Source organism: Hyla sarda, chromosome 12 (assembly GCF_029499605.1).
Source record: "Hyla sarda isolate aHylSar1 chromosome 12, aHylSar1.hap1, whole genome shotgun sequence".
NCBI lineage: Eukaryota > Metazoa > Chordata > Amphibia > Anura > Hylidae > Hyla > Hyla sarda.
Genome location: NC_079200.1, coordinates 51,944,813 through 51,954,015, shown reverse-complemented (window position 1 = coordinate 51,954,015; position 9,203 = coordinate 51,944,813).

Below are 9,203 nucleotides of genomic sequence, written 5' to 3'. Positions count from 1 at the left end.
TAATGTGAGGGGGGGACTCACTTATGGGAAATACTGTATATAATGTGAGGGGGGACTCACTTATGGGAAATACTGTATATATAATGTGAGGGGTAGAGTCTCTTATGGGAGATACTGTATATATAATGTGAGGGGTGGACTCACTTATGGGATATACTGTATATATAATGTGAGGGGTGGACTCACTTATGGGAGATACTGTATATATAATATGAGGGGTGGACTCACTTATGGGAGATACTGTATATATAATGTGAGGGGTGGACTCACTTATGGGAGATACTGTATATAATGTGAGGGGTGGACTCACTTATGGGATATACTGTATATAATGTGAGGGGTGGACTCACTTATGGGATATACTGTATATATAATGTGAGGGGTGGAGTCACTTATGGGAGATACTATATATATAATGTGAGGGGTGTACTCACTTATGGGATATACTGTATATATAATGTGAGGGGTGGAGTCACTTATGGGAGATACTGTAAATAATGTGAGGGGGGGGACTCACTTATGGGAGATACTGTATATATAATGTGAGGGTGGACACACTTATGGGATATACTGTATATATAATGTGAGGGGTGGACTCACTTATGGGAGATACTGTATATATGATGTGAGGGGTGGACTCACTTATGGGATATACTGTATATAATGTGAGGGGTGGACTCACTTATGGGATATACTGTATATAATGTGAGGAGTGGACTCACTTATGGGATATACTGTATATAATGTGAGGAGTGGACTCACTTATGGGATATACTGTATATAATGTGAGGGGTGGACTCACTTATGGGATATACTGTATATAATGTGAGGAGTGGACTCACTTATGGGATATACTGTATATATAATGTGAGGGATGGACTCACTTATGGGATATACTGTATATATAATGTGAGGGGTGGACTCACTTATGGGAGATACTGTAAATAATGTGAGGGGTGGAGTCACTTATGGGAGATACTGTATATATAATGTGAGGGGTGAACTCTCTTATGGGAGATACTGTGTATATAATGTGAGGGGTGGACTCACTTATGGGAGATACTGTATATATGATATGAGGGGTGGAGTCACTTATGGGAGATACTGTATATAATGTGAGGGGTGGACTCACTTATGGGATATACTGTATATAATGTGAGGGGTGGACTCACTTATGGGATATACTGTGTATAATGTGAGGAGTGTACTCACTTATGGGAGATACTGTATATATAATGTGAGGGGTGGACTCACTTATGGGAGATACTGTATATAATGTGAGGGATGGACTCACTTATGGGCTATACTGTAAATATAATGTGAGGGGTGGACTCACTTATGGGATATACTGTATATAATGTGAGGGGGGGACTCACTTATGGGAAATACTGTATATAATGTGAGGGGGGACTCACTTATGGGAAATACTGTATATATAATGTGAGGGGTAGAGTCTCTTATGGGAGATACTGTATATATAATGTGAGGGGTGGACTCACTTATGGGTTATACTGTAAATAATGTGAGGGGTGGACTCACTTATGGGAGATACTGTATATATAATATGAGGGGTGGACTCACTTATGGGAGATACTGTATATATAATATGAGGGGTGGACTCACTTATGGGAGATACTGTATATATAATGTGAGGGGTGGACTCACTTATGGGAGATACTGTATATATAATGTGAGGGGTGGACTCACTTATGGGAGATACTGTATATAATGTGAGGGGTGGAGTCACTTATGGGATATACTGTATATAATGTGAGGGGTGGAGTCACTTATGGGATATACTGTATATAATGTGAGGGATGGACTCACTTATGGGAGATACTGTATATAATGTGAGGGGTGGACTCACTTATGGGATATACTGTATATAATGTGAGGGGTGGACTCACTTATGGGATATAATGTATATAATGTGAGGGGTGTACTCACTTATGGGATATACTGTATATATAATGTGAGGGGTGGAGTCACTTATGGGAGATACTATATATATAATGTGAGGGGTGTACTCACTTATGGGATATACTGTATATATAATGTGAGGGGTGGAGTCACTTATGGGAGATACTGTAAATAATGTGAGGGGGGGACTCACTTATGGGAGATACTGTATATATAATGTGAGGGGTAGAGTCACTTATGGGAGATACTGTATATATAATGTGAGGGTGGACACACTTATGGGATATACTGTATATGTAATGTGAGGGGTGAACTCACTTATGGGAGATACTGTATATATGATGTGAGGGGTGGACTCACTTATGGGAGATACTGTATATATAATGTGAGGGGTGGAGTCACTTATGGGATATACTGTATATAATGTGAGGGGTGGAGTCACTTATGGGAGATACTGTATATAATGTGAGGGGTGGACTCACTTATGGGATATACTGTATATATAATGTGAGGGGTGGACTCACGTATGGGAGATACTGTATATGTGATGTGAGGGGTGGACTCACTTATGGGAGATACTGTATATATAATGTGAGGGGTGGAGTCACTTATGGGATATACTGTATATAATGTGAGGGGTGGAGTCACTTATGGGAGATAATGTATATAATGTGAGGGGTGGACTCACTTATGGGAGATACTGTATATATAATGTGAGGGGTGGACTCACTTATGGGAGATACTGTATATAATGTGAGGGGTAGACTCACTTATGGGATATACTGTATATATAATGTGAGGGGTGGAGTCACTTATGGGATATACTGTATATAATGTGAGGGGTGGAGTCACTTATGGGAGATACTGTATATAATGTGAGGGGTGGACTCACTCATGGGATATATTGTATATATAATGTGAGGGGTGGACTCACTTATGGGAGATACTGTATATAATGTGAGGAGTGGACTCACTTATGGGAAATACTGTATATATAATATGAGGGGTGGACTCACTTATGGGAGATACTGTATATATAATATGAGGGGTGGACTCACTTATGGGAGATACTGTATATATAATGTGAGGGGTGGACTCACTTATGGGAGATACTGTATATATAATGTGAGGGGTGGACTCACTTATGGGAGATACTGTATATAATGTGAGGGGTGGAGTCACTTATGGGATATACTGTATATAATGTGAGGGGTGGAGTCACTTATGGGATATACTGTATATAATGTGAGGGATGGACTCACTTATGGGAGATACTGTATATAATGTGAGGGGTGGACTCACTTATGGGATATACTGTATATAATGTGAGGGGTGGACTCACTTATGGGATATAATGTATATAATGTGAGGGGTGGACTCACTTATGGGATATACTGTATATATTATGTGAGGGGTGGAGTCACTTATGGGAAATACTGTATATATAATGTGAGGGGTGGACTCACTTATGGGATATACTGTATATATAATGTGAGGGGTGGAGTCACTTATGGGAGATACTGTAAATAATGTTAGGGGGGGGACTCACTTATGGGAGATACTGTATATATAATGTGAGGGGTAGAGTCACTTATGGGAGATACTGTATATATAATGTGAGGGTGGACACACTTATGGGATATACTGTATATATAATGTGAGGGGTGAACTCACTTATGGGAGATACTGTATATATGATGTGAGGGGTGGACTCACTTATGGGAGATACTGTATATATAATGTGAGGGGTGGAGTCACTTATGGGATATACTGTATATAATGTGAGGGGTGGAGTCACTTATGGGAGATACTGTATATAATGTGAGGGGTGGACTCACTTATGGGATATACTGTATATATAATGTGAGGGGTGGACTCACTTATGGGGAGATACTGTATATGTGATGTGAGGGGTGGACTCACTTATGGGAGATACTGTATATATAATGTGAGGGGGTGGAGTCACTTATGGGAGATACTGTATATAATGTGAGGGGTGGACTCACTCATGGGATATACTGTATATATAATGTGAGGGGGTGGACTCACTTATGGGAGATACTGTATATAATGTGAGGAGTGGACTCACTTATGGGAGATACTGTATATATAATGTGAGGGGTGGACTCACTTATGGGATATACTGTATATAATGTGAGTGGGGTGGACTCACTTATGGGAGATACTGTATATAATGTGAGGGGGTGGACTCACTTATGGGAGATACTGTATATATAATGTGAGGGGTGGGACTCACTTATGGGATATACTGTATATATTAATGTGAGGGGTGGACTCACTTATGGGATATACTGTATATATAATGTGAGGGGTGGAGTCACTTATGGGAGATACTGTATATATAATGTGAGGGGTGGAGTCACTTATGGGAGATACTGTATATATAATGTGAGGGGTGGACTCACTTATGGGAGATACTGTATATAATGTGAGGGGTGGACTCACTTATGGGAGATACGGTATATATAATGTGAGGGGTGGACTCACTTATGGAGATACTGTGTATATAATGTGAGGGGTGGAGTCACTTATGGGATATTACTGTATATAATGTGAGGGGTGGAGTCACTTATGGGATATACTGTATATATAATGTGAGGGGTGGAATCACTTATGGGATATACTGTATATATAATGTGAGGGGTGGACTCACTTATGAGGAGATACTGTATATAATGTGAGGGGTGGAGTCACTTATGGGATATACTGTATATAATGTGAGGGGTGGACTCACTTATGGGAGATACTGTATTTATAATGTGAGGGTGGACTCACTTATGGATATACTGTATATAATGTGAGGGGGTGGACTCACTTATGGGAGATACTGTATATAATGTGAGGGGTGGACTCACTTATGGGAGATACTGTATAAATATAATTTGAGGGGTGGACCCACTTATGGGAGATACTATATGAATAATGTGAGGTGTGGACTCACTTATGGGATATACTGTATATATAATGTGAGGGGTGGAATCACTTATGGGATATACTGTATATAAAGTGAGGGGTGGACTCACTTATGGGAGATACTGTATATATAATGTGAGGGGTGGAGTCACTTATGGGATATACTGTATATAATGTGAGGGGTGGACTCACTTATGGGAGATAGTGTATATATAATGTGAGGGGTGGGACTCACTTATGGGAGATACTGTATATAATGTGAGGGGTGGACTCACTTATGGGAGATACTGTATAAATATAATTTGAGGGGTGGACCCACTTATGGGAGATACTATATGAATAATGTGAGGTGTGGACTCACTTATGGGATATACTGTATATATAATGTGAGGGGTGGAATCACTTATGGGATATACTGTATATAATGTGAGGGGTGGACTCACTTATGGGAGATACTGTATATATAATGTGAGAGGTGGACTCACTTATAGGAGATACTGTATATATAATGTGAGGGGGTGGAGTCACTTATGGGATATACTGTATATAATGTGAGGGGTGGACTCACTTATGGGAGATAGTGTATATATAATGTGAGGGGTGGACTCACTTATGGGAGATACTGTATATAATGTGAGGGGTGGACTCACTTATGGGATATACTGTATATAATGTGAGGGGTGGACTCACTTATGGGATGTACTGTATATAACGTGAGAAGTGGACTCGCTTATGGGAGATACTGTATATAATGTGAGGGGTGGACTCACTTATGGGAGATACTGTATATATAATGTGAGGGGTGGACTCACTTATGGGAGATACTGTAAATAATGTGAGGGGTGGACTCACCTATGGGATATACTGTATATATAATGTGAGGGGTGGACTCACTTATGGGATATACTGTATATATAATGTGAGGGGGGGGACTCACTTATGGGAGATACTGTATATATAAAGTGAGGGGTAGAGTCACTTACGGGAGATACTGTATATATATAATGTGAGGGGTGGACTCACTTATGGGAGATACTGTATATAATGTGAGGGGTGGACTCACTTATGGGATATACTGTATATATAATGTGAGGGGTGGAGTCACTTAGGGGAGATACTGTAAATAATGTGAGGGGTGGACTCACTTATGGGAGATACTATATATATATATAATGTGAGGGGTGAATCACTTATGGGATATACTGTATATATAATGTGAGGGGTGGAATCACTTATGGGATATACTGTATATATAATGTGAGGGGGTGGACTCACTTATGGGAGATACTGTATATATAATGTGAGGGGTGGAGTCACTTATGGGATATACTGTATATAATGTGAGGGGTGGAGTCACTTATGGGAGATACTGTATATATGATGTGAGGGGTGACTCACTTATGGGAGATACTGTATATATGATGTGAGGGGTGGACTCACTTATGGGAGATACTGTATATATAATGTGAGGGGTGGAGTCACTTATGGGATATACTGTATATAATGTGAGGGGTGGAGTCACTTATGGGAGATACTGTATATAATGTGAGGGGTGGACTCACTTATGGGAGATACTGTATATATAATGTGAGGGGTGGACTCACTTATGGGAGATACTGTATATAATGTGAGGGGTGGACTCACTTATGGATATATTGTATATATAATGTGAGGGGTGGAGTCACTTATGGGATATACTGTATATAATGTGAGGGGTGGACTCACTTATGGGAGATTACTGTATATAATGTGAGGGTTGGACTCACTTATGGGAGATACTGTATATATAATGTGAGGGTTGGACTCACTTATGGGAGATACTGTATATATAATGTGAGGGGTAGAGTCACTTACGGGAGATACCTGTATATATATAATGTGAGGGGTGGACTCACTTATGGGAGATACTGTATATAATGTGAGGGGTGGACTCACTTATGGGATTATACTGTATATATAATGTGAGGGGTGGAGTCACTTATGGAGATACTGTAAATAATGTGAGGGGTGGACTCACTTATGGGAGATACTATATATATATATAATGTGAGGGGTGGAATCACTTATGGGATATACTGTATATATAATGTGAGGGGTGGAATCACTTATGGGATATACTGTATATATAATGTGAGGGGGGAGTCACTTATGGGAGATACTGTATATATGATGTGAGGGGTGGACTCACTTATGGGAGATACTGTAATATATGATGTGAGGGGTGGACTCACTTATGGGAGATACTGTATATATAATGTGAGGGGTGGAGTCACTTATGGGATATACTGTATATAATGTGAGGGGTGGAGTCACTTATGGGAGATACTGTATATAATGTGAGGGGTGGACTCACTTATGGGAGATACTGTATATATAATGTGAGTGGTGGACTCACTTATGGGAGATACTGTATATAATGTGAGGGGTAGGACTCACTTATGGGATATATTGTATATATAATGTGAGGGGTGGAGTCACTTATGGATATACTGTATATAATGTGAGGGGTGGAGTCACTTATGGGATATACTGTATATAATGTGAGGGGTGGACTCACTTATGGGACATACTGTATATAATGTGAGGGTTGGACTCACTTATGGGAGATACTGTATATATAATGTGAGGGTTGGACTCACTTATGGGAGATACTGTATATATAATGTGAGGGGTGGACTCACTTATGGGATGTACTGTATATAATGTGAGGGGGGGGACTCACTTATGGGAGATACTGTATATATAAAGTGAGGGGTAGAGTCACTTATGGGAGATACTGTATATATATAATGTGAGGGGTGGACTCACTTATGGGAGATACTGTATATAATGTGAGGGGTGGACTCACTTATGGGATATACTGTATATATAATGTGAGGGGTGGAGTCACTTATGGGAGATACTGTAAATAATGTGAGGGGTGGACTCACTTATGGGAGATACTATATATATATATATATATAATGTGAGGGGTGGAATCACTTATGGGATATACTGTATATATAATGTGAGGGGGTGGAATCACTTATGGGATATACTGTATATATAATGTGAGGGGGGAGTCACTTATGGGAGATACTGTATATATGATGTGAGGGGGTGGACTCACTTATGGGAGATACTGTATATATGATGTGAGGGTGGACTCACTTATGGGAGATACTGTATATATAATGTGTGAGGGGTGGAGTCACTTATGGGGATATACTGTATATAATGTGAGGGGTGGAGTCACTTATGGGAGATACTGTATATAATGTGAGGGGTGGACTCACTTATGGGAGATACTGTATATATAATGTGAGGGGTGGACTCACTTATGGGAGATACTGTATATAATGTGAGGGGTGGACTCACTTATGGGATATATTGTATATATAATGTGAGGGGTGGAGTCACTTATGGGATATACTGTATATAATGTGAGGGGTGGAGTCACTTATGGGATATACTGTATATAATGTGAGGGGGTGGACTCACTTATGGACATACTGTATATAATGTGAGGGTTGGACTCACTTATGGGAGATACTGTATATATAATGTGAGGGTTGGACTCACTTATGGGAGATACTGTATATATAATGTGAGGGGTGGACTCACTTATGGGATGTACTGTATATAATGTGAGGGGTGGACTCACTTATGGGAGATACTGTATATAATGTGAGGGTTGGACTCACTTATGGGGAGATACTGTATATATAATGTGAGGGGTGGACTCACTTATGGGAGATACTGTATATATAATGTGAGGGGTGGAGTCACTTATGGGAGATACTGTGTATATAATGTGAGGGGTGGAGTCACTTATGGGATATACTGTATATAATGTGAGGGGTGGACTCACTTATGGGATATACTGTATATATAATGTGAGGGGTGGACTCACTTATGGGATAAACTGTATATAATGTGAGGGGTGGAGTCACTTATGGGAGATACTGTATATATAATGTGAGGAGTGGACTCACTTATGGGAGATACTGTATATATGATGTGAGGGGTGGACTCACTTATGGGATATTACTGTAATATAATGTGAGGGGTGGACTCACTTATGGGATATACCTGTATATATGTGAGGAGTGGACTCACTTATGGGATAATACTGTATATAATGTGAGGAGTGGACTCACTTATGGGGATATACTGTATATAATGTGAGGGGTGGACTCACTTATGGGATATACTGTATATAATGTGAGGAGTGGACTCACTTATGGGATATACTGTATATATAATGTGAGGGGTGGAGTCACTTATGGGAGATACTGTATATATAATGTGAGGGGTGGACTCTCTTATGGGAGATACTGTGTATATAATGTGAGGGGTGGACTCGCTTA